The following is a 27534-nucleotide window of genomic DNA, read 5'->3' as shown; positions in this document are numbered from 1 at the left end:
AGAATATGATGCTAGGTGACTCTCTTTAGAGAGTTTAGAGACCCTCCTTGCTGTTTGGATGAAGTAATCAGCCATAGTGAGAAAACCTATATGGCAAGGAATTGCAGGAGGCCTCTAGGAGCTGAGGGCAGTCCTCAGCTAGCAAGAAACTATGGTTCTCATACAATCGTAAGAAAAGGAATTCTGCCAATAACATGCATCACCTTGGAAGCAGATTCTTCCCCAGTCAAAGCTCCAAATGAGAACACAGCCTGACTGATATTTTGATTGCAGCCTTATGAGACCCTGAGCACCAGACCAAGCTAGGCTGTGCCCAGACTCCTGATTCACAGAAACTAAGAATTGATGCTTTTGAACTGTGGTGTTGGAGAAGACTCTTGAAAGTCCCTTGGACTGCAAGGAGATCCAACCAGTCCATTCTGAAGGAGATCAGCCCTGGGATTTCTTTGGAAGGAATGATGCTAAAGCTGAAACTCCAGTACTTTGGCCACCTCATGAGAAGAGTTGACTCATTGGAAAAGACTCTGATGCTGGGAGGGATTGGGGGCAGGAGGAGAAGGGGATGACACAGGATGAGATGGCTGGATGGCATCACTGACTCGATGGACGTGAGTCTGAGTGAACTCCAGGAGTTGGTGATGGACAGGGAGGCCTGGCATGCTGCGGTTCATGGGGTTGCAAAGAGTCGGACATGACTGAGCGACTGAACTGAACTGATTTTCATGGTAATCAAATGAAAATTTGGAATATCAGCATGAAAGATAAATGTAACAGGGCAGTTTAACAGAGTTAAATAATTGTTTCCAAAGTAATCAAGCAGCTGATTTAGAAGATACAAGCAATGATGATATATTGAAAAATTATATGAGTCAAACAATTATTGAGTGTATTATTATCACATGAGATATCATAACATTTCTGTTGCTTATCCACACATTTAGTTTTAATATCTTACACCATACTCAAAGTAAACTGGAAAGTTTTCCAATAGTCCCACATTAGATATGAAGATATTAAAACATAGTTTCAAGTTTTATCATGCTATAAATTGTGATTTAAAAACACTGTTACATCTTAGAATAGCTGAAACATGATGGATCAAATAATTCAGGGCATTGGAACAAAAAATCAAACCCTGATGAAATTACTACCAGCACTACTACTTTTAGTGCTTGAATGCATGTTGACTTTGTACCAATGGTAATTTATATTAATAGAAAAACATACAATGTAATTATACATATTTAGGGGCTTCCTTTCTTTGGGATTGGAATAAAAACTGACCTTTTCCATTCCTGTGGCCACTGCTGTTTTCCAAATTTGCTGGCATATTGAGTGCAGCACTTTCACAGCATCATTCCGATCACAAAGAAAGGCAATGCCAAAGAATGCTCAAACTACCGCACAATTGCACTCATCTCACACGCTAGTAAAGTAATGCTCAAAATTCTCCAAGCCAGGCTTCAGCAATATGTGAACCATGAACTTCCTGATGTTCAAGCTGGTTTTAGAAAAGGCAGAGGAACCAGAGATCAAATTGCCAACATTCGCTGGATCATGGAAAAAGCAAGAGAATTCCAGAAAAACATCTATTTCTGCTTTATTGACTATGCCAAAGACTTTGACTGTGTGGATCACAATAAACTGTGGGAAATTCTGAAAGAGATGGGAATACCATACTACCTGATGTGCCTCTTGAGAAATCTGTATGCAGGTCAGGAAGCAACAGTTAGAACTGGACATGGAACAACAGACTGGTTCCAAACAGGAAAAGGAGTACGTCAAGGCTGTATATTGTCACCCTGCTTATTTAACTTCTATGCAGAGTACATGATGAGAAATGCTGGACTGGAAGAAACACAAGCTGGAATCAAGATTGCCAGGAGAAATATCAATAACCTCAGATATGCAGATGACACCACCCTTATGGCAGAAAGTGAAGAGGAACTCAAAAGCCTCTTGATGAAAGTGAAAGAGGAGAGTGAAAAAGTTGGCTTAAAGCTCAACATTCAGAAAACTAAGATTATGGCATCCGGTCCCATCACTTCATGGCAAATAGATGGGGAAACAGTGGCAACAGTGTCAGACTTTATTTTTTTGGGCTTCAAAATCACTGCAGATGGTGACTGCAGCCATGAAATTAAAAGATGCTTACTCCTTGGAAGGAAAGTTATGTCCAACCTAGATAGCATATTGAAAAGCAGGGACATTACTTTGCCAACAAAGGTCCATCTAGTCAAGGCTATGGTTTTTCCTGTGGTCATGTATGGATGTGAGAGTTGGACTGTGAAGAAGGCTGAGCGCCGAAGAATTGATGCTTTTGAAGTGTGGTGTTGGAGAAGACTCTTGAAAGTCCCTTGGACTGCAAGGAGATCCAACCAGTCCATCCTGAAGGAGATCAGCCCTGGGATTTCTTTGGAAGGAATGATGCTAAAGCTGAAACTCCAGTACTTTGGCCACCTCATGCGAAGAGTTGACTCATTGGAAGACTCTGATGCTGGGAGGGATTGGGGGCAGGAGGAGAAGGGGATGACAGAGGATGAGATGGCTGGATGGCATCACTGACTCGATGGACGTGAGTCTGAGTGAACTCTGGGAGTTGGTGATGGACAGGGAGGCCTGGCGTGCTGTGATTGATGGGGTTGCAAAGAGTCGGACACGACTGAGCGACTGAACTGAACTGAGGGGCTTCCTAGTTGGCACAGTAGTAAAGAATCCACCTGCTAATGCAGGAGACACAAGGGACCAAGAGACGCAGGTTTGATCCTTGGGTTGGGAGATCCCCTGGACTAGGAAATGGCAACCTACTCCAAAATTCGTGCCTGGAGAAGTCTATGGCCAGAGGATCCTGGTGGGCTGTTACAGTCCATGGTGTTGCAAATAGCTGGACACGACTGAGTGACGCATGTACATGAGTATGAGCTATAGAGTAAGTTAGAGAACTTGAATGGGTTTCCATTTGATAGGTTTAAGGTTTGCTATTTAGAAAAAGAGCTTCCCAGGTGGCTCAGTGGTAAAGAATCTACCCCAATGAAGGAACCTGGTGGGCTACAGTCCATGGGGTCCCAGAGTCGGACGTGACTGTGCACATACATTGTAGAGAAAAGAGGGGCTAGTGCTCGTATCTAACTAAATTGCAAAATTCTTTTTCTGATTGTTCCTACAACTATGTTCCCTTTCCCTTCTGTATTTATATTGGCATATGAAAGTATAGTTTCTGTCAAACAAGTCATTAAAAATGGTATTCACTGATTGAGAAACATGTTAGTCTCACAACTGCCCCATACACAAATACGTGCTGAGCATATAGCAAACATGACATAGGCCTTTCATAGGTGTTGCAGCATTAGAAAATTTGCCCATTCTCCATCTAATGAGAATATCTGACCCTGGTGACTATCACCATTCATAATTCTCAACAGGTTTAATAAAGATAATGCCAGATACACTGTTAGTAATAGGGTAGCTAAATATTGCCTTGATATTTGCTTCATTTGAGGGCAATAATGATTTCTATCAGTTATTCTTAATTTTCTGTGATCTGTGCTTTCTGGAAATTAATACTAATTACATATCTCTACACATTTGTTTTCAATTTGGCTTTTCTTTTTAATACTCCAATCATTTAAGGGATAACAGGTGAACATATTAATTGGAAATATACCTACTTCTAAATTAAATTCCTTATCCGGTTAATAGTCTTTTGTTATGTTTTTGGCAAACCTGATTATCAGCATTTAGTTTTAGATTTAGATTCATGATTATGAACTGTTCTGTGAATTAGTAAAAACAAAATCATGCTGGATCCCTGAAAGAACTCAGTGCAATACTCAACATGTATTTTCTTCCTATGGTTTGTTATCTACAAATGGATGATAAAGAAAGCAAACCTGTCTGTCTTGTGCTAGTGTCTGAGAGATACTTCATAGCTATTCTCTAACCCAAGTGCAAACTACGGCAACTTGGAATCTTTTTCCGAGCAAGGTCGGGTATAAGCGCAAATATTTTTTAAAACGCCAAACCACTGGGTATAAGGCAGCTTTTGAACTACTGTTGGTTTCCTGATGTGGTTTCAAAATATAAGAACTTGTTGCATCCATTTCATAGTATAATCTATGAACTGATTCTAGATTTAAAGTGAATTATTTTTCTCTCTGGCCTTTGGTGAAATTTGGTGAGTCTTTCTTGTGTAATGTATGTAACGTGTGTAATCTGGTTTTACCCAGGATTTAGGAGAGTTTATTATTTTTATAGTTAAATTTAGTTCATGTTGGAGATTATTGTTCTCATTCTCCTTATTACAAAATTGTAGAAAATTGAATTTAGAACAATATAAAGAATTTCCTCTCAACTATTTTTGTTTCTTCTCTATTGTCCTTCCCTTCCCCCAACTTTAGCTCTTTAGTGGGTAAAATAGTTATGTTTGCAGTTTTCAAAATGACTTCTTAGAAGTGAAACTGGAAACTTTTTTTTTCAATCTCCAACGGTAAGAGTTACATTTTCACTTTTGATTTGATAAAACACATGAAACACACTAGCTGATAAAATAAGCATTCAAAAGGCCCTTTTCTCTCTTTTAAAAAGTATCCTAACACATTCTCTTTCTTGTGGATTCTATTAACTGGATTAAGATCACCAGCCCTCCGAAACCAGGCTAAATTGGATTACTGTTGAGAATCATAGTGAGGAGGTATTAAATAATACACATGCACACATACACACTCTTCAAGTATTTCAATCAAAGCAGGAAGAACTGATTCCATGGCTAGAGAAGTGTGACAGGTGCGAGAGGAAGGCCTGGAACTTGGGCAAAACTTGGGATTTGGTGGGAGAAGGCCTCCATAGGGAGTGCACTGTTTCCAGAGTCCAGTGGATTGTTGGGGAGGGGGTGACCTTAAACCTTTCAAAGGACACTTAACCGGGAAACTCTGAACAGCCTTCACTTTAAAGGGGTGAAAGAAGAGGTGGAATGTTGTGGAAGTATCTGCTTTAATAGGTGCTGAGTGATTGAGGGATGTTTGGTGTCGGTTGGTCGAGGGCCACCCTGAGGGGTCGCGTACAGACCCGGGAAGGCGGCAAGCGGCACCTGGCTGCAGCCGAGAGCACCTGGGGGTGGGGGAGGGGTCGTAGGGAAAAGTCGAGTTCAGCGTGCGTTTCTGTCTCTGCCTGGGAAGTTATTAGAGATTAGAGGAGGCGCTGAGCGGCCGCGCGGGGTATTCCCCGCTCCGGGGTAACGCCGGCGGCGCCCGCTCCAGGTCCGGCCCTCTCCCGAGACTGCAAGCGCTCCCCCCGGCCCGGGCCGCGGCCTCCCGCCCCGGTGGAGCCGCGCGGTGGATTGTGGGCTGGGGGCTGCGGCGGCCTCGCGGCGGCCTCCGGCACTGTCTCCCCGGACCTAGCCAGACCGAGGCGGGCGGGCGGGGTGAGGAGAAGCAGTAGAGCAGGGAGCAGAGTCGCTAGGGGTAGTGGTCGCGGCGCGGCGGCGGCGGCGGCTCCTCTGGAGGCCGGGGATGTGGGAGAGGCGGTGGCAGCAGCGGCGGAGGCGGCGCTGCGGACTCGGGGGAAACTGCTGGCTGACAGGACACCCGGGAGAGACGTGAGGGAGCCGCCACTGCCGCCTCTCACCCCTGAGCGGAGCTGGGCTCGAGAGGGCGGCCCTGTGCTCCCCCGGCCGACGGGCCAGCCGGCGCGGGGCGGGGGCGGGAAGCCGGGCTCGGGCCCAGCCGGGCTCCGGGCGGCGGCGGCCGCGGAGCAGCAGCCTCGGCGCGACGTGGAGGCTTGGAGGCGGCGGCGATGCACTAGGCCTCGCTCTAGGGCGGCTGCCCGGGACCCGCAGGTAGGTGTCGGGCCGGCCCCACGCGGCCCCCAGCGCTTCGCGGCCCACCCTCGCCCCGACTTGCCGTGGAGGGAGGACAGAGACCCCACCCCCTCTGTCTCCTCCCAGGCCCAAGCCGGCGGAGTTTCGGTCACAACTGACCAGCGCCGAAGCTTCCATTCCTCCCGGCCACCACCTCCTCCTCTTCCTTCTCACTCTCCCGCCGGGATCCGGGCCGGCAGCTGTACTCTTCGCCCCTAGCCCGCGGCTGCGACGCCGCTCTCGCCCCTCTCGCCCCTCTCGCCCCTCTCGCCCCTCTTGGGATTTCGGCTGTGGAACTTCCACCACCCTCCTTAGACGCTGCCCCCAAACTTTCCCTTTCTTTTTCTAGCCGGGCCCTTAACCTGCTTTTTGATCCTACTGGAATAATTTAAATTTAAAAAGTCATTTTTTCTTCCTGGAGATGGCCAGCCCAGAAAATAACTCGGTGTTTTGCAGTTTGGCAGTTTAGCTCGCAATCATTTTGTTCAATAGTTAATTTTCTTCAGTTATACATCTTCCCGTCTCTGCATTGATACAAAGGCAGGCCTTACCTGCTCTCCTGTTGTTGACAGGGGAACTTTTGCCTGCCCATTATGATTAACACTTGGTCTGTCCATGTGCTGAGTTTGGGATGGTATTTTTAGAATTTTGGCTGACCCGGGTTGCAGTTTGTTTTTAAGAGTTCCCCATTAACTAGATTTATTTTGATCTTTATTTAGGCTCTCTTTACTTTCGAAGAATTCAGTTGGAATGTTTTTGTGTTTTATTTTTAATTGGTTCTGTGTCTGATTTGTCAAACCCCAGGGCAGTCTTAATAGTAAATGCTTTAAAAAGGCAAGTGATGTCATGATAGTGTACTGAGAAATGTTATTGTGGTAACTTAAATTGCAGATTTTGACGGACATTCAGGTTGACTTTATCTGATGTTCTATTTGGAAAAGTAGCTTGAGAGCCTTAATGACTTCTAAGATGGAATGATGGGATTTGTTTGATTTCAGTCAGATTCTGATTTCCTGGAAATAGGTATTACTTGATTGTTCATAGTTGTCATCATTGCTTATGATAGGTTTTGAAAAAAATCAATGTGTGCAAATTTTGGGTGCTTGATAGTTATGGTCTAAGGGATTAGATGTTTGCGATTTTATTGTGATTTGGCTATTTTAAAATGATACTCTCTTAATTTTAGAATTATTGCGTTATCAGGACAGACATTACAACCTGAGGATCACTTTTAAAATAAATTAAAAATATCTCTATGGTTTTCTTTACAAAGAGTGAACTACAACAAAACTGTAAAGACTGTCTCTGTTCTGTTGTTGATGATGATATTAATATATTTTGGTCTTAGAGAGGTTTTGACTTTTCACTTTCATGCATTGGAGAAGGAAATGGCAACCCACTCCAGTGTTCTTGCCTGGAGAATCCCAGGGACAGGGGAGCCTGGTGGGCTGCTGTCTATGGGGTCGCACAGAGTTGGACACGACTGAAACGACTTAGCAGCAGCAGCAGAGAGGTATTGTTACCCTAACATTTGGCTTTCTGAAATGTTTTTCATTGCGTTTAAGTTATCCAAAGTTTATTAGGAAAAGATGATTAAATTTGTATTTATTTTCTGGAAAAGTTAATTTCTGGATCGGTATTAAGTTTTTATGTCAGAATTAAAATCAAATCTTACACAACTCTTGAAATGGGAAACTTTGCAGAATTTGTTCTTAATCACATTCCTTTCCTATCAATAAGAGTTGATTAAAATTCTTTTTCTGCTTTAAGCTTTTTACAATATTTATTGAGTAGGGTACACTTATTTAAAGTGTTAAATTCGTCCATTTTTAGGTAATTTACATAGTTGTGCAACCATTACCATAATCTAATTTTAGAACATTTTCATCACCCCAAAAAGAAACCTCTGCCCATTAGCAGTTACTCCCCATTCTCCCCACTCCACCCTACCCCCAGACATAGGCAACCACTAATCTACTTTCCATCTCAATATTTGCCTGTTATGGTTCACTCATATATACAGTATTACTCCCTGAAAAAATTTTCTTTTAAAATTAATTTCCACGTTTAAAATAGTTTGAGTCAGGCAATAATCAACTGATCACTGGTATTAAAAAGTGATATTTTAAACAGTTGACATCCTGTTTGGTTGTATTCATCATAGATTACTACTGGAGAAAGAAAAGTTAGCATGAATGACTTCAGTGATCTGAGGAGGTGGTTTAGTCAGCTGGGAGTCAGTAAGTAAAAGTTGAAGGAGTGTTTTTGCCATTGGATATTAGAGTTGAAAAGATCTTAAAGGTCATCTGCTTACTTCTACTTCCTTCACAAATAGATGGCAGGAACCAGATGAGGAAATCTGGAGTGGAAGCTTGAATCTCTAGGGCACATGATTTAAGAACCACAGTGTTACCATGTAAAGCAAGAAATGGGGATTTGCGAGTTAGAACTGTTAAGATCTGATGTATAAGTATGTACGTACATATGGATGTATGTATTTGACATTTTACTAGCAGAGTAGTGAGAGAACTGGACATTTCCCCATCTTTGGGATGGAGGGAGGAAGGGGACGATACATGTGATTCATATTACAAAATCCTATAAAATGCTTTAAGCTAAAGGAAGATAGCATATATATTATTTAGGTATCTTTTTGTACTGTTACCATCTTAATTTTTAAAAAATCCACATTTTAGAAACACAATTAAAAAAAAATTATACAGGGCTGGTTGGAGGCCTCTTTTTTTCAAGACCTAGGACCCTAACTTTTAAATCAGTGGTACTCAAAGAGGGGCAGTTTTGCCCTCCGAGGGATATTTGGAAATGTCCAAAGACATTTTTCATTTCACAGCTGAGGGTTGGATACTGTTGGCCTCTAGCCAGGGATGTTGCTAAATATCTTATAATGTGCAAGACATATCCCATTCCACCCTGCCTCCCCCCAACCTCCTGACACACACAACAAAGAATTATCTGACCCTAAATATCAGTAATGTTCTAATCCTGTGGTTTGCATGATTCTGGTAAGGGCCTGAGCTAATGTTCCTGACTTCCACCAGATGGGAAAATATTCTCACTGGGCTCTGTTTGGTGGGTAAGGTTAAACTTTAGGTCCTCTGGCAATTCTCTCTCTTTGCAAGAGGAGGCAGTGAGGGAAGAATCTGTGACATAATGCAGATACTTTTTTAGTCTGCTTAGTTGTCTTCAAATCTGAAGTAAAAGAATTGATTTTCTTTCTGAAAATGGCAGCCTTATTTTATTGCAGATTTGAGCTATTATGTTTTGAATTGTTCATTACTGGTACATAGGTTTTTGAATTTAAAATAGATAAATAGTGTTTTCTTTACCTAGATTATTTTTTTTTCTGGTAGCTTCAACTGCCAAGGAAGAGAAGTAAGCTGTGTTTTAATTAATTAATAATGTATATTATGATATAGAAAAATTCAAAGCTTACTCATGAATCTCATCTTTTTTTCTTATTGGCCCCGCTTTTTGAAAAAATTATTTCTTTTTGGTTGTGCTAGTCTTGATTGCTGCATGCAGGCTTTCTCTAGTTGCAGTGAGCAGTTCTACTCTTCATTGTAGTTCGCAGGCTTTTCACTGCAGTGGCTTCTCTTATTGTGGAGCTTAGGCTCTATGTGAACAGGCTTCAGTAGTTGCAGAATATGGGCTCAGTAGTTGTGGAGCATGGGCTTAGTTGCCCCAAAGGCATGTGAGATCCTCCCGGACCAGGGATCGAACTGGTGGCCCCTGCATTGACAGGCAGTTTCTTTACCACAGTGAGAGTAAAAAGTGAAAGTGTTAGTCATTCAGTCCTGTCTGACTCTTTGCCACCCCATGGACTGTAGCCTGCTAGGCTTCTGTGTCCATGGGATTCTTCTGGCGAGAATACTAGAGTGGATAGCCGTTCCCTTCTCCAGGGTTCTTCCTGACTTAGGGCTCGAACCTGGATCTCCTGCATTGTAGGCAGGTTCTTTAACATCTGAGCCACTGGGGAAGCCCACTTTACCACAATACCACCAGGGAAGTCCTAGGCCTCACTTTTGACTCTTATTTAATTTCTTTGTAGCAAGTTTAATTTGGTGATGAAAGGAGATTGAAAAGTTGGAATCACTTTTGTTATTTACCAGCCTTATGACTTTATTAGATAAATTACCCAATCTTTCTGAGCCTCAGTTTTCTCATCTATAAGGTAGGAATAGCAGTAATTTTGGTATTTTAAAGTTATTGTGAGAATTAAATGAGGTAATATGTTAAGATGCTATGTCAGCTATAAAATACTATATGAGTTAGTTACTGTACCTGAAACTAGTATAATGTTGCATGTTAATTATGCTTCAATTAATAAAAAAAAAAGAGTTACTTGTTTCAGAGGATTCAAATTAGAAAGGGATATAGATGGTGCTGAAGCAAGAATACAGAAAGCAAGGCAGAGAAATAACTGCTGAAAACCTCTCTAGGGAGAAGAGAGTTCTAAAAATATATTGATAACAAACTAGTGAAAGAACTAGTCAGTTCAGTTCAGTCACTCAGTCATGTCTGACTCTTGGCAGGCCCATGGACTGCAGCTCGCCAGGCTTCCCCATCAATCACCAGCTCCCTGAGTTTGCTCAGACTCAGGTCCATCGATTTGGTGATGCCATTCAACCATCTCATCCTCTGTCATCCCCTTCTCTTCCTGCTTTCAATCTCCCAGCATCAGGGGCTTTTCCAAAGAGTCAGTTCTTCACATCAGGTGGCCAAAATATTGGAGCTAGTATTATCACCATAATTTGAAGCTCTTTGACCTAGGGGCAGACTGACTTCCTTCAGTAGCACCTGAGGGCATCACCATTACAACATAATATAAAACAGATTATTAAAATGGTGAAATTGAGTTATCAAGGAAAGATTACCTTGTTTTCAAAATATGCTGTTTGAAAAGCCATAAAAAATGTATAATTTAAGAATTAAAAACTTCAGAAGTGCCTTATACAAAGAGTTTTGACCTTACCAAGAGTAAACTATAGTTATCCTGGATCATTTCCCTTATTAGGAATAATCCCTTCTGCCTTCATTTATTATTCATGCCTTCCTTTTTTCTAGAAGAATTTTTCTACCACTGGTAATTGCTCTTCACATGTGAGGATTCAATTGAAGACATAGGGGTTTTAAACCTATCCACTATTTGTAAAATCTCATTTATTTCTAGATTTGTTTCTTTATTATTTTTCAGCATCTTTTTTTATACAATAAAGAAATGTTTTGATTTTTCTGTATGTTTGGTAGTTCATTGTTGTGCATTTAGAGTTGGATTAACTGAAATACTTGAAATGAATGGGGAGAAATGTAATCTTAGAATTTTGTTAAACTGGTCAGTTTTCCTTCACAATCATACAAAAGTAAAACTGCAGATAAAACAGAGTTCCAGCTATCCAGTGAGATTTTTTTGGACAGCATGAGGGTAGAATGGTTGGAGATAGTATTCAAAATAAGTCATGTTGTGGTATTGGTAGGATTTTTTAAAAAGTATGGTGAACTTTAATCGGAACCCACTTCAGTATTCTTGCCTGGAAAATCCCATGGATGGAGGAGCCTGGCAGGCTGTAGTCCATGGGGTTGCAAAGAGTCGGACATGACTGAGCGACTTCCCTCTCACTTTCACTTCATGGTGAACTTAAAAAATTGTAGGGGGTTCCCTGGTGGTCTAGTGGTTAGAATTCCAGGCTTTCATTGCTGTGACCCAGGTTCAGTTATTGGGGAACTGAGATCCTGCAAGCCACAGCTGGTATGGCCAAAAACAAAAAACAAAAAAAAATCAGATTGTACAGAGTGGGGGCAAATTTTCATGTCATAAATGCTACTGATTTGAATAATTTATATTCAATTAGTTAGCTTTTTGATTAAAACTAAGTTCAGAGATTGGGTGTTTGTGTATGAATATTGTGGTAATATGTCATGTTTTATAATGTTTTTTTTCCTATGGAGTGAATAATTTTGAAATCATAATAGTTATCAAGAAAGTTTGTGACCTGGTTTGTTTTGTTTTCTTTTTCAGTTTGGCTAAATAAAATCCTAAGCTATAGCAGTGTCAGTTGGAATGGAGAGCAAGGGCTGGATTTCTGATTAAGAGTAGAATTGGTGTGGAAATTGAAGATTGTAGAGAGGTCAAAGAGTTAAGTTGGCCCTATTTGTCATTAGCTTGGTAAGCTAGATAGAGAAGGAAGGTAGAGAAGGGTGGATGAAGATAGTGAATTTAAGTTTTGGATGTCTTAAATTTTAGGTGTCTCTGAGAGTTGCAGGTAAAGATACGCCCAGTAAGCAGTTACAAATTTGGGTATGGACTACTGACAAGCAGTTAGAGAAAATATGAAATCTGTCTAGTTTTCTCCATCTTCTCTATTGTTATCTGAGTTGAGGCTGTTGTCATCTCTCACCTACATTATTACAACTTTCCTATTTCATCTCTTCTAGTCTTAGTCCTCTCCAGTCCATTTTCAGTGTTACAATCAGTGATCTTTCTTAAGGAAAAATTTGATTATATCGTTCCTCAGTTAATTTATTTCTGTGATTTTCTTTTATCCTCATGATGAAATCCATATTCCTTATTGCTTTAGCAAATTTATAAATTCATTTAAGTTCTTTTCCCAATTTATCTCTCGAGTCTAGTGACTCTCCACAACTCCCTGTTCCCCTTAAATAAACAGATTGAATTACTTGTGATTTCTGACAGTAGGCTCTCTCTTCCCTCCAAACTCTTGTACTTACTATTCCGTATTCCTGAAGGGTTCTCCTTATCACACTCTTTTCCCCCTTCATCTATCTGACTCGTTTCTGCTTATCTTCAGTTCTTAGTAAGCCTTCATTGGTCCATTGATTCATATTATTATTACTGAAAAGTTTTAAACTCACAAAAAAGTCAAAAGAATAGTAGAATGAACACACACACCTTTTGCCAAACCTGGTAACAGGATATGGATATTACAATGCTTCATTCTTAATACTTAAGCATGTATCTCCCAGTACAGGGACATTCTCTTATATAACCACAATACCATCATGATACCTAGTAATATCAACAATTGCTCAATAACATTATTCAACATATGGTCCATACTTAAATTCTCCTATTCGTTCCAAAATTCTTTATAGATTTTTTTCTCCCTTTAGTGCAAGATTCGGTCAAGAGTCATACGTTGCATTTGGCTTCTGTGTCTCTTCAGTCTTTCTCAGTCTGGACTAGTCTCATTGTCTCCCTTTCTTCTTGGGTTTAGCGTTTGAAGAGTAGAGGTGTTTGTCCTCCATATTCTGAATTAGTCTTTTTTTTAATGATTCGATTCTGATAGAATATTTCTGATGAGAATCCAAAACAGGTGATATATATATATACCTATCACTTTATCACATTAGGAGACACCTAATACCAGGCTGTCCTCTGTTGGTGACTCCAGCTTGATCATTTGGTAAGAACTGACAGATCTCTACTGTTTAATACATGATTGACTTTGTGATACTTTGTGGCCATGTAAATATCATGTTCCTAACAATCTTTTAAACTTATGGTTTTAGCATCCCCATTAATGACCTTTGCTTGGATCAGCCATTGCATTGGAGCATTACAAATAGTGATATTTCTAATTCTTTCATTCTGTCTACATTTATTATCTTCGCTGACTTTTGAGAGCAGTGAGAGCAGGAATGCTGAATATAAGCAACTGAATTTAGAAATCAAGTCATTTCTCACCTTTTCCAGAGCCAAGTAAGTAGTGAAGATGAAAGATGGATTGCTAAGGAGGTAGACAAGAAAGAGAATAGAGGTTTGCCAGGGAAGAGAGAGAAGACGAATTAGCTTGAATAGATAGAGCTGAAGGAAAGAACTTTAGTACTTGACTTTTTTTTTTTTTTTGATGAATTGATGAAATTGACAATAGGAGAGTCAGGAAATAATTCATAGATCAAGGTCTTGGAGTGGAGAAAGATGAGATCAAGAACAGCAGTTTGGGGATTGGCTCTGGAAAAGAGTAGACATCTTTTACTGTACTCAGAAAGTTTAGGAGTTGTGTATAGGTGAGAATTAGGTATGTTAGGGTATGAATAGAGAAGGCAATGGCACTCCACTCCAGTACTCTAGCCTGGAAAATCCCATGGGCAGAGGAGCCTGCCAGGCTGAAGTCCATGGGGTCGCTAAGAGTCCGACACAACTGAGCAACATCACTTTCACTTTTCACTTTCATGCATTGGAGAAGGAAATGGCAACCCACTCCAGTGTTCTTGCCTGGAGAATCCCAGGGATGGGGGAGCCTGGTGGGCTGCCGTCTGTGGGGTCGCACAGAGTTGGACACAACTGAAGCTACTTAGCAGCAGGGTATGAATGGAAGAAGTCATATCTGAGGACTTAATTTTATTGATATGTGGTAGATAGTTACTTTTTGAGCATGAGATTGGAGGTAAGCTAGGGAACATTAAAGTAATGAAGTTTGTTATAAACACTGTGGGGACTGGGAAAGCAAAGTGCTTGAGGATAAATAAGTGAAAGGACTGCTGAGCAGAACCTTATTTGAGATTGGAACTCATAAATGTATAATCTGCATGTTTTACATAAATTTTCTCTGGCTGTGTTCTGCAGCCAGGAACAAAAGCAAAGACAGATTGTATTGAAGATGGATGAGCAAGGAGAAAATTAAACATGCAAGGGAGACTGTTGAAGTTATTGACCATGAGATCCAAGCTAAGCAGAGAAGCTTGTAAGGCAGAACTGGGCTAAGAGACCCAAACAGTGGGGAAAGGTATAGAGGTCATACCAAGCAGTAATTCATTAAAATGCTATTTCATTGTTGGTTTGGGGTTATAGTACTAATGAACTCCATAGTTACAGTTACTTACTTTATACCTCAAACTAACATTTAAATATTTTCATTCTTAAATCACTTACTGACTCACTGCAGATGAGTTTCTAGCTATTTTGCTTTATTTTTCTCTCTAAAAAAATTTTTAACAGCATAATCTTTATTATTTTTTATAGAGTACATACTTGTTTAGATTACTTGAAGACCCTTCCCTTCAAGGACCTAGATAAAATATATAGTTTATTAATAAAGATAGACTTAACACTAGATTATTTTTACTCTAGATAAAAGCAAGGCAGGGTAACCTAAAGAGTGGATAAATGCTAGTGTCATTTTTGTCCTTCTTGAGAATACTGCTGCAGCTGCTGCTGCTAAGTCGCTTCAGTCGTGTCCGACTCTGTGCGACCCCATAGATGTCAGCCCACCAGGCTCTCCTGCTCCTGGGATTCTCCAGGCAAGAACAAATGAGTGGGTTGCCATTTCCTTCTCCAATGCATGAAAGTGAAAAAGTGAAAGTGAAGCCGCTCAGTCGTGTCCGACTCTTAGCGACCCCATGGGCTGCAGCCCACCAGGCTCCTCCATCCATGGGATTTTCCAGGCAAGAATACTGGAGTGGGGTGCCATTGCCTTCTCTGTCTTGAGAATACATTAATAGTAATTTCCTTTTAGCAACTACTTTCAAGGTAGGGTAGATTATATAGAGTTTATTTTAATTTTACTATTTTTGTAGACATGTTAATAAGTGTCTACTGATTTACATATTTTAGACATTTGTATTCTCCAGTAACTTTGAATGAGTGATTTTAGGATTTGTTACTCTTTGGCCAAGACACCAAGAATAGAATACTATGTTCTTATCTGATTCACTCTGACAAAATTTCACTAGTAATACAGTAATATCAATGCCCTAAAGGAGTAAAATAAAGCATCCAAGTTATATTTTGTTTACATTCAACTTTTTATGTATTAGAGACAGATTTTTCACAGTACAGTTATATCATTCAGTTCCAGGCTTATGAACCTTAATTTCAGTGGCTGCTATAGTATGTTTTTTTAGCATATTGTATGATAGATGCTGGGGGAAAAAGACATTGTTTTTATTTTTAATAACATCTAGATTTTTTAAATGTATTTATATTGTATTTTGAGGATATTTGTGATTTTATTCCTAATAAGAATGTCACACATTAAATATTACTTTATTTTATAGCCATTTAAGAATATGTAAATTTAATATTGTAAATATTTATATCTTATCCTTCCAGACAAGATTCTCTTTTATTGTTCCTTTTTGTCACTAAATCAAAAGTAAATAAGGAACTTAAGGAAACACATATATTTAGAATTTCCTGCAAGGCACAGGGTCTCATAAATGTCAAATGGGAGTGTAAGGAAAAAGCAAATTAGATTAGCACAACTCTGTTCTTATTTTCTGTGTTTCTTTAGTTTCAACTTGATTTCCCTCAATTTAGAAATACTGATATGTGCAGGGAAAAAAAAAAACACTCTAATGTCCAACCAAAGATAGATTTGATAAAAATTATTAGAGATTATTTTTTAATCATAGTAAATTTAAAATATCTCAAATATGTGATATTCTAAGAAACACTTGTAACAACACTTTTGGAATTTTAAGAGCTAATTTCTGGTTAATGGTATAGTTAAGCTTCTTTCCTTCAGCTAAAATGAAAATAATATACTTCTCCACTGTGTAAGATTTATCATCTGACAGAGTCTAGTTTAATTATAATTTTTAAAGTAGCTAAGTTATAAAATATTATATATCATGTATATTATTGCTTACAGTGATCTCAATAATGAAGCTAACTATTAAACATAAAGATTTGAGCTTTCAAAAAATACTAACCAATTAATGCTGTCATATAAATAAGTACTTGTCTTCTCATGTTGGTGACCCATTGTAACATATTTATCCCTCATTGCAGCTCAGAAATTACCCTTTTGCTTAGAAAAATGGTAAATTATACTAATGAAAATGTATAGTGTCTTTTTCCTTAAGTAATAATTTTCTACCCATTTCAGTTTTATAAAATTATTTGAAGCTAAAACTGCCCTAAAAATAGTCCTTAAAAATTATCAAAGATATTAATTATTGTTGCCATTTATTTTTAATATAAGATGGACTTAATAATTGGTGCTTTGGGGACAGAGATATAGAATTTAGAATCAGAAGATCTGAGTGCAAATCACATCTTCACAACTAACTAGCTAAATGGTGTGAAGCCAAGTTACTCTTGAACCTGTTTCTCTATCACAGAATAGGGATCACTGATTCATTCATTTATGGATTCATTCAGAAGTGTTTTTCTTGCAAGGTTGTTAGCAGGACTGGCAAAATCATATAAATGAAAGTAAGCAATTATGGACCATATAGTGTTTAGTAATTATTATTGTTATTATTATTGTTTTTCTGTTGCTTCCCTCTCCCCTGCCATCCTTCCTTATTTCATGGATAACATATTTTCATTGCCCTTTTGACCTTAGGACTTCAGATAATTTTCAGAACTAGTGGTGGGAGTGAGGCAGTCCAGGTTCATCCAAGTCCCAGCTGATCTCCCTGCACATCATCAGTAAGGGCATTAGGCAGAAGAGTAGTGTGGAAGGCAACTCTTCTGGATCAGCTTGCTCATTTTTTTACTGTTGCCTGACAAAGTCCTGTTTTTCTCAAAGTAGGGCGTAGCCCAAGGTACCTCATAGTCTCTGGGTATAACTATTCAGTATCTTTTCTGCTTCCTCTTCTCCATCCATTCCATCCCATCCCCCTAAGAATCTAATTCTTCCTTCTCTCTCGTCTCCTTTTTCCACCACTTTTTCTTATTTCTTTTAATCTTACCTCCAGTTGATTTCTTGCTGTTTGCCTGTAGATGTGCTCGTCTCCCATGGCCTAAAAAATTCTTGCTCAACTCTTAATTGCTTTTCTTTCGTCACCAAAAACATGTTGATATTGTTGCCTTTGTTACTTCATTATTTACTTAACCTCTTGTGGTATGGCTTCTGCCCCAAACTTTGTCCTAAAACTGTTCTAATCCATCGTCCTTTCTGAAGTTAAAAACCTCCTTGACCTCTCTCTCTGCAGCATGTTCACACTACTGTTCATACTTTCCTTCTGGACCCTTCTCCCTTGGCTTCTGTAGGATGATTTTTCTGACACTTTCTCCCTCACCTCTTATGTGTATTTGCCCCGCTCCTTGCTCTGAGCTCTCATTAGCCCTCTTTTCCGGCACTTTCTTCCTTTGTAATGTTACTTTCCTGTGACTAGAATTATTTATTATTCCTGTAATGTGATTGAACTAGGAACGGTGATGCAAAATTCAGGGAAGCGGGATTCTGTTTACTACAAGAGATATTTTTTTCCTAAAACAATTATAGTTGCTTTGTAGTAGTAATCTGCTTTTGAAGCAGTCACTTCTCCATTACTGACGGTTTTCAAATGGAGGCAGAGAGAACCCGAGTAGAAAGAATTCATATATTGATAAACAGTTGAGACAGATGATCTTTTAAAGTCTAGTCCAACTATCTCATCCACTCCACTTCAATGGATTGAATTTTGACCATTATTAAATGTCTTCCAAAAATAGTTTTTCTAGCTTCTGTGCCTCATCATCCCTCTTCTTTCTCACAAACAGTTTTGCTTTTATTTTATCAAAAATTGCTAAAGTTTCATCTTTATTTTCCACTACTCTTTTTTTTCTTTCCTTTGACTGGCATGGCTTTGAGGACCACCGTTGCTTTGACCACTTTTCTGATAGTAAATTCTATCTGCCCATATTGGTTTGCTTCCTCCACCTCAAACTAGAGGCACTGAAGCAATGGAGGAGGTTTGGAATCCTAAACTTTAATTTTAAAACTTTGTATGGCAACGGAGATGGCGATGGCACCCCACTCCAGTACTCTTGCCTGGCAAACCCCATGGACGGAGGAGCCTGGAAGGCTGCAGTCCATGGGGTCTCGAAGAGTCGGACATGACTGAGCGACTTCAGTTTCACTTTTCACTTCCATGCATTGGAGAAGGAACTGGCAACCCACTCCAGTGTTCTTGCCTGAAGAATCCTAGGGACGGGGGAGCCTGGTGGGCTGCTGTCTATGGCATCACACAGAGTTGGACAGACTGAAGCGACTTAGCATGGCACAGTCCAAATGTTAAGGCTTAAGATGTTTATGATGATAAATAGTAGTAGTGCAATTATTTGTTGAATGTCTACTACGTGCCAAGATTTACAAAGATTATATAAATTATATTTCATTTAAATGTTAAAACATTGCTATGAGGAAGACACTGTTGCTGTCACATTTTACAAATGAGGAAACTGAGAGCAGCGTAAGAAAGTTGTCAAAGGTCACACTACTAATAAATGACAGAGGTCTAACTCACTTTATGGTCAGTTTTCTTAACCAATATATTATACTGTGTTACAGGAAAGATAAAAATCTAGAATCAAATTTTAGGATGTCAGGTAATGTTATACAAACAAGGTAACATATTTTTGACTTAGATTTTTAGATTGTTTTGAACATGAACTTATAAGAAACATTATTAGTGGCTTGTTTGTGCTTACCTCTTTTTCCATGATATTCATTTGTTCATTCATTCATTGAACATTCATCTATGATAGGTGTGGTATAGAAAGATGAATGAAACAAGTATAATTTTATGATGCAGTGAGAAAGACAGGAAATAAGCAGGTAAATAATCAGTTATAATTTGAGAAAGTACTATAAAGATCACAAACCATAAGGCTAGTAGTAGAGAGTAACCAGGATATGTGTGTTGGATGGGGGATAAGGTAAGAGGAGGAAGTACTTAAATACGATGATCAGGAAAAACCTGCTGTTTACCATCATTAACATTTTGTCATATACCTTTTCATACATTATATATACGGTTTTGTATCAAAATGAGATTGTACTATGTATTCTGTTTTGTAATCTTATAATTGAGTCTCTTGAAACAATAACCTTTGTGTGTTAATTTCCTCACCTATTTCACTCCAACCTCTGCATTCTGCTTCCACCCCCGATATTGGACTTGACATTGCTTCCCAATGTGATGTGGTTACTTCCTAATTGCCAAATGTAAAGGAGGTTTTTTCCCTTAGTATTAATATTTTATTTGTGAATTCTGAGCTGATTTTTCTTCCCTTTTTCCTTCTACCTTCTTTGATATTCCTTCTCTTCTTTATCACAAGCTTTTCTTTATATCTTTCTTTCTTCAGAAATGTTGTTGGAATCCCCTTAGATACTGTACTTGGCCCTCCTTACTAATACTCTTTTGGAATGATGTATCATCAATTCAACACCAGTGTCTTAAGTCTATAATGGCTCACCACAGTCTTGTGGATTAAGTCTAAACTCCATTGTCGAATTGCATGCAGCTTAAGGAATATTTATTTTTTATCTAAAGAAGAAAGAAGTGGACTTTTACTAATATTTGTTATGAAGTTTGATACCAACATCTTCAATCAGTCCACATGTTTATTTATCAGATAGTCACATTATATAGATAAGTGAGTAAGCTCAAGGGATTAACAGTAGTATCCTTCACTTAGTTTATCCTTGTGATGTAATAGCCTTTTATGAGTAGTTAATTAGGTTTACAAATTATGTTATCTAGTTTTAAATAAACCAACTCTTACAAAATGGTCAATAACTCCTATAGTCACATCTTGGATAAATACTAATAATGGAACCACAGTAAATAACAAAGCACAGAGTTGGATTTTCCTACTCTTAATACAAGCTTTTCCATAGCCATATATTAAAAGTACAAAAGAGCTGTCAAGAATGTGTTAAACTCAAGAATATGTTATGTATGTTTTTATTAACCAAGAAGAAAAAGCATTCCAAACTTGCTAATTTTTTTTTTTTTCAGAAATGGCATGTGACTTGACAATAATATGTAACCAGACAGAATGAAATACACAGACACAGACAGACAGACATATTAAATCTGTCCCCACAGGGTATTTTTGTTTGTTTTTAAATAAAAAAGTTTTATATATAAAATTTTATATGTAAAGTATAGTGAAAAAATAGAGTAGTTGATTTTTTAGAAACACTCAAGCTATTGTAAATCTGTTTTAAAAAATGGATGTTTGGAAATATTCCATCACTGTGCTATTTTGTTAAATGATGATCTCTTTAAAAGCCCAGAGTGGAGTTTTCTTCCTTGTTTTAAAAATCTCAAAATAGAGAGTTTAGGCAGTGTGATCAGTGATTTCTTCCATTTGGTTCTACATTCATATATGAGATACTTCCCCCTACCCCAATAACAAGCATTAAAATCAGGTATAAAAATAAATTGAACTCAGAGCCAAACCTTTGAATTATCATTTCATGAAGTTTAAATCAAGATTTTTAATAATAATGAATCATAATGAAATCACATTCAGTTCAGTTCAGTCATTCAGTCGTGTTCAACTCTTTGCGACCCCTTGAATCGCAGCCTGCCAGGCCTCCCTGTCTGTCACCAACTCCCAGAGTTCACTCAAACTCATGTGCATCGAGTCGGTAATGCCATCCAGCCATCTCATCTTCTGTCATCCCCTTCTCCTCCTGCCCCCAAGTCCTCTCAGCATCAGAGTCTTTTCCAATGAGTCAACTCTTCACATGAGGTGGCCAAAATATTGGAGTTTCAGCTTCAGCATCAGTCCTTCCAATGAACACCCAGGACTGATCTCCTTTAGGATGGACTGGTTGGATCTCCTTGCAGTCCAAGGGACTCTCAAGAGTCTTCTCCAACACCACAGTTCAAAAGCATCAATTCTTTGGTGCTCAGCTTTCTTCACATCCATCACATCACATCACATCCATCACATTCCATCCAACTCTCACATAATACGTGACCAATAGAAATCACAGTACTATCTATTAAAAATAGAGTAAAAAGGTACCTTTTTGCCAGCAATTAATTATTTTAAATGTTTTCCTTCTTTAAAAAATTTCCATTTAGCATAATTTTATATTGCATGCATTAATATAATGCATGTTGTACCCTATATAATTTATAAATGATGATTTTTAAAAAGTTTTTTAAACTGATGGGCTGTAGGATCAAAAAAGTTTGTAAATTGCTGATATAGATCATAAGTATCCTAGATCAAAGGAAGGCTAGTTTTCTCAGGGTTATTGTTGTTTAGTTACTAATCATGTCCAACTCTTTTTGTGACCTCATGGACTGTATAGCCCACCTGGTTTCTCTGTCCATGAGGTTTTCCAGGCAAGAATACTGGAGTGAGTTGCCATTTCCTTCTCCAAGGTATCTTCCTGACCAAGGGATTGAACTTGCTTCTCTTGCACTGGCAGACAGATTCTTTACCACTGAATCACCAGGGAAGCCCTCTGAGGGTTAATAGCCATTAGAAAAGATTTATAGTGGAGGTAGGTATAAGGCTGAACCTGAACTTTTGCTGCTTAATAATAGCATTGTTCCTGATTAATGAAGCGTCATAGTTAATTTTATCTGTCAATTTGACTGAGCTAAAGGATACCCATATTGATGGTAAAACATTATTTCTAAGTGTGTCTTTGAGGGTGTTTTGGAAGAAATTAGCACTTGATTCAGTGGACTGAGTAAAGATACCTGCCTTTGCCAGTGTGGGCGGGCATCATCATCATTTAATCCTTTGAAGGCCTGAATAAAACAGAAAGGAAAAGGAGGGTGATTTGTTCTCTCCTCTTGAGCTGGGGCATTTATCTTCTCTGGCCCTCACACGTCTGAGCTCTTGGTTCACAGCCTTTGGACTTGGGTCTTAATGCCAGTGGCCTCCTGGATTTCAGGCCTTCGACCTCAGACTGAATTATACCTTTGGCTTTCATGGTTCTCTAGTTTGCAGAAATCAGATGGTGGGACTTCTCTTGGCCTCCATATCAGGTTGGTGAGCCAATTCCTTGAATAACTAACTATCTTGTAAATATGCTACTGAGTCTGTTTCTCTGGAGACCCTGACTAATATATATATGGAGTAATAACTTTTCATAGGAAAACATTTGGAAAATTCCAAAAAAGCACAAATGAATAAAAATGTCTTGTAACTTTGTCTTTGGAGGTAACCATTATTAAAATTGTGGTATATGTCTGTGCATTTTTTTTGGAAATACATATGCTTATTTTAAATTAGAAAATTGGGATCATACTGACATACTACTTTAAGACCTATTTCCACTTAACAGTATATGTCAAACATTTTTATGTCATTCAGTATTTTGCAATTCTATTAGACATTTTTTTAAATTGTAAAAATATATGTAACATAACATTTACCATCTTAATAATTTTTAGGTGTGCAGTTCAGTAGTGTTAAGTATATTTCACGTTGTTGTGGAGCCTATCTCCAGAACTTTTTCATCTTGCATAACTGAAACATTATAACATATTAAACAACTCCTTATTTTCCCACCCCTGGCCCTTGACAACCACATTCTTTCTGTCTCAGTGAATTTCACTGTTTATATACTTTGTGTAAGTGGAATCATACAGCGTTTATCTTTTTGTGATTGGCTTATTTCACTTCGCATAGTATTGTCAAGGTTCATCCATGCTATAGCAAACGTCAGAATTTTTCTTTTTTAAGGCTGAATAGTAATAATATAGTATAATATAATTATAATAAAGTATAATAATAGTATATATAATATACTATATATAGTATATACTAGTGTTTATATACTTATATATTAAGTATATATGCTTATATAATTATAATGTAAATAGCATAATATAGTATAATAATACTTGATGAACTGACTTGATGAACAAGAGTTTGAGTGAAATCCGGGTGTTGGTGATGGACAGGGAGGCCTGGCGTGCTGCAGTCCATGGGGTCACAAAGAGTCAGACACAACTGAGCAACTGAACTGAATAATACTCTATTATGTATATATACCACATTTGCTTATCCATTCATCTGTCAGTGAACGCTTGGGTTACTTCCACCTCTTGGCTATTATGAATAATGTTGCTGTTACATGAGTATACAAATAACTCCTCAAGATGCTGCTTTCTGTTCTTCTGGGGATATACATAGAATTGGAATTGCTGTATCATATGGTAGTTCTATTTTTACTGTTGAAGGAAATGCCTTGCTGTTTTCTGAAATGGCTGCACGATTTTTCTTCCTACCAACAGTACATAAGGCTTCTAGTACCTCCACATCCTTGCCAACACTTTTTGTTGTTGTTTGATTGGTTGGTTTTGTTTTTCTTGGATAGTAACCATCCCAATGGATGTAAAGTTTGCAACCCTATTTTTAATGATAGTGTAATCCATTGGTTGTACTGTAGCTTATTAAATAACCAGTTTCTTCTTATTTAGGAGTTTGGTTGTTTCAACTTTTTCACTTTTAAAAATAGTGTTGAGATTATTTTTGTTCATATTTTAGAATGTGTGTATATTTTTCTTAATATATATAATCTAGAAATGAAATTTGAAATGAACTTTGAAGGGAGAAGAGGCAATGAATAGGTAGAAAGATGGTATGAATAGTCCAGGAAGGCACAGCCTTAACAAAGACAAGGAAGCCTTGATAGCCTGATGGATTAAAGTGACACTGAGACCACCCTATCTAGAACAGAGATTATCCATGGGTAATAGGAAATAAGGGTAGAAAGGAAGGTAAGCATCAGATTGTGGAATTCCTTGAGTACCAACTTGTAGAGCTTGGCATTTGTTTGGAAAATAATAAATAATTTTAAAGGTTTTTGATCTGAAGTATGACAGAATGAAAACATTCTAGAAGGTTAATCCTGAAGCAATGTGCAGAATGGTTTAAACTGGAAGCAGAGAGACCAATTAGAGGACCACAGTATGATAGAAGGTCAATAGAGGGCAAGCACGTTTAGATTTTATAAAGTAGGGTATATTATAAAGTAGAGTAATCACTTGAAAAATAGAAGGGAAGTAAAATGATTAGTTAGTATATCTGTGTTAACCACTCTGGTGAAATGTTTTGTATACATTGAAATGGTAGAGGGGAAAAAAAAGTCTGGCTATTACTTTACCTGTAATAGGCAGTTCCATAGATAGTTCAGAGTTGGCTGTGAGTGATTTTGTAATATCAATGTTCTCTATAAGCAGCTATTACTTTAATATAGAAGCAAAGGAGATTTTTACATGGTACCTGGGTAATGCATCTAGTAAATGTTTCTCTGTCTCAGCTTCCTTCTCATTCAGCTTTTAAGGAATTCCAGGTTCTATATATGGTATTACTCTTCTACAACATTAAAACCTGATTGAAATTTATTGATTTTTCTTCCATATTTGAAGTTGTACAATAATGCCATCTTCAGGGCAGATTAGCAATTACAAATTTAATGTTTTTCCTTCTCTCTGATACTTATATTTCACATTATTTATTTAATGTTTGAAAAATATGAAGTTTCTTTCCCCCAACTTTTTATTGTGAAAACTAAAAAACATACAGAAAAGTGAAAGAATAGAACGTTATAATCATATGTATTTGACTTAGATAAACCATTTTTAACATTTTGTCATTTTATCTGTGTGTATTTTTTACTCAACCATTTGAAAATAAGTTGTAGGTGACATATTTCACTCCTGAATACTGTAGTGTTCATGTCCTGAATATAGGACAATTTTCCCATAATCTCAACATCATTAATCCACCTAAGAAAATTAATTCCAAAATCTCATACAATATCCAGTCCACATTCAAAATTCTCCAGTTGTTCCAATAGTGTATTAGAGCAAAATTTTTTTTAGCCAGCATCCAGTCAAGGCTCACAATTGCCTATAGTTGTCTTTATTTATTTTAATATAGAATACTTACCCACCTTTCAAAAATGACATTGATTAAGTGTCCAGGCCAATTTTCTCGTAGTTTATCTCATATTCTCAGTTTGTTTCCCCATGTTTGTTTTAAATCCCAGTATCCTATTTCCATCTATTTTCTTAGACTGGAAGGTAGGTCTAGAGCAAAAAATACTTAACCTGCAGTTCACATATTCTTTAGGGTCTGTGAATAGAATTCAGGGAGTCTGAATTTTGGATGGGGAAGAAATTACATCTTTATTTTAATTCAGTGGTTCTCAGCTGGGGTGATTTGTCCTCTGACCTCTCTTTCCCCACATAAGAATGTTTGGCTGTGTCTGAAGACATTTTAGTTGTCACAACTGAGTGGAAGGCTGCTATTGGAATCAAATGGATAGAGGCCAGGGATGCATCTAAAGATCCTACAGTGTGCAGGGGGAGAACCCCCAACATCAAAGAATGATGTCGATCAAAATGTCAGTGTTAATGGTGCCATGGTTGAGAAACCCTGCTTTAACTGAATTTAGCATTTCCTTTAATTGTGAATGTAAGAAACCCCTCCCACGGATATTAATGCTACCTATAACTTTGTTACCAAGTGAAATTTCACGTGTTTTCAGATCATATTAAATTGTTGCAAATATCCCCAAATATTTATGCTCATTTATTACTTAAGAATTAGATGTTGTTATAGTTCAGTCACTAGGTCATGTCTGACTCCGTAGACTGTAGCACATCAGGCTCCTCTGTCTTCCACTATCTTCTGGAATTTGCTCAAATTCATATCTGTTAAATTGATAATGCTATTTAACCATTTCATCTTCTGCTGCCCTCTTCTCCTGCCCTTAATCTTTCCCAGCCTCAGGGTCTTTTCCATTGAGTCAGCTCTTCAGATCAAGTGACAAAGTATTGGAGCTTCATCTTCAGCAATAGTTCTTCCAGTGAATAGTCACAATTGATTTCCCCAGTCAGTCCTAAAGGAATTAGATAGATTTGCATAATCAAAAAGCAAAAATAGAGGCAGTTCAGGAGGGTGGAATAGAAGGACATACACTCATTTCCTCCTGTGAGAGCACCAAAATCGCAACTAGCTATTGAAAAACCAACAAGAAGATGCTGGATCCTATTTAAAAAAGATATCCCACATCCAAAGACCCAGTAAAAAAAAAAACAAAAAAACAAAACAGAAAAAAACCCCAAATTATTACTGTATTATAATTTTAAAAGATAATTTGATAGCTATATTTAAGTGTAATTTTGTAACCTTATATATTTTATGCATTGTAAATATTATTCTGCTAGGGTTCTGTAGACTTCACCAGAGTGCTGAAGGAATCCACAGAACAAAGAGGCTTGACCCTCAGTCTAGAGGGTTGATTAGATTGGGTTAAACATTTTTGGTGAAAGTGCTTCATAGGTAATGATATTTATCTCATATTGTCATTTCATGAATCACATAATAGCAAGTTGTCTTACTGTTATGAATGATGCCAAGTTTGATGACTTGGTTAATTAAGGTGGTGACAGCCAGATTTTTCCATTTTAGAGATACATTTTCCCCTTTGCATTGCAAGATAATCTGTAAGGTGATATTAATTCTTAGGTATTAGGTGAATTTTCTGTTTTTGAGCAGCCTTTCACCTAATAGCTTTAGCATACATTGATGATTTTTACATTGGGGTTTACAAAATGTTGATTTTCTGTTTCAGTCATTTCTTCACACTTACCGGCATTCCTCTGTAAAGAAGAGATTTCCTTTACCTACCCCACTCCACCCCTCTTCCTCATTCCTTTTCCTCCAAGTATCATGATAGATTCATTTTTTGTTTTTTCAGTATGTTACACTCAGTTAGGGTTGTTTGTTTAGAGTGCTCAACTTGTCGTAAATGTGACCAGTGGGAGCCCCTTTAACTTGGTCCTTGGTCCTTTTGATAAATCCTACTGGTCTTAGGGGATTTCCTTGCTTTCTGACACAAGAGTTCGCATGATCGACTTGTTCTTTCTATGCTCCAGGTTTGGAGTCAACTATTTCTTTAAAGAATCATTGTTTCTTTATAGGGAATGGTATT

The 27534-nt window shown here is 38.0% G+C and overlaps 1 protein-coding gene across 4 annotated transcripts in view; it reads left to right on the top strand.

Moving 5' to 3' along the window:
* The first annotated feature begins 5438 nt into the window (after positions 1-5438).
* The window catches only part of VPS54 (VPS54, GARP complex subunit), a 102611-nt gene continuing 80515 nt past the window's right edge, over positions 5439-27534 (top strand). For all 4 annotated transcript variants that reach the window (XR_003513392.1, XM_027555622.1, XM_027555621.1 and 1 more), the window contains exon 1: positions 5439-5833. The gene's annotated coding sequence lies outside the window, so the exon portion shown is untranslated. The remainder of the gene's footprint in view (positions 5834-27534) is intronic.

The sequence above is a fragment of the Bos indicus x Bos taurus genome, chromosome 11 (genome assembly GCF_003369695.1).
Source record: "Bos indicus x Bos taurus breed Angus x Brahman F1 hybrid chromosome 11, Bos_hybrid_MaternalHap_v2.0, whole genome shotgun sequence".
In the NCBI taxonomy this organism is placed as follows: Eukaryota; Metazoa; Chordata; class Mammalia; order Artiodactyla; family Bovidae; genus Bos; species Bos indicus x Bos taurus.
This window is presented reverse-complemented; position numbering and strand designations above follow the sequence as displayed.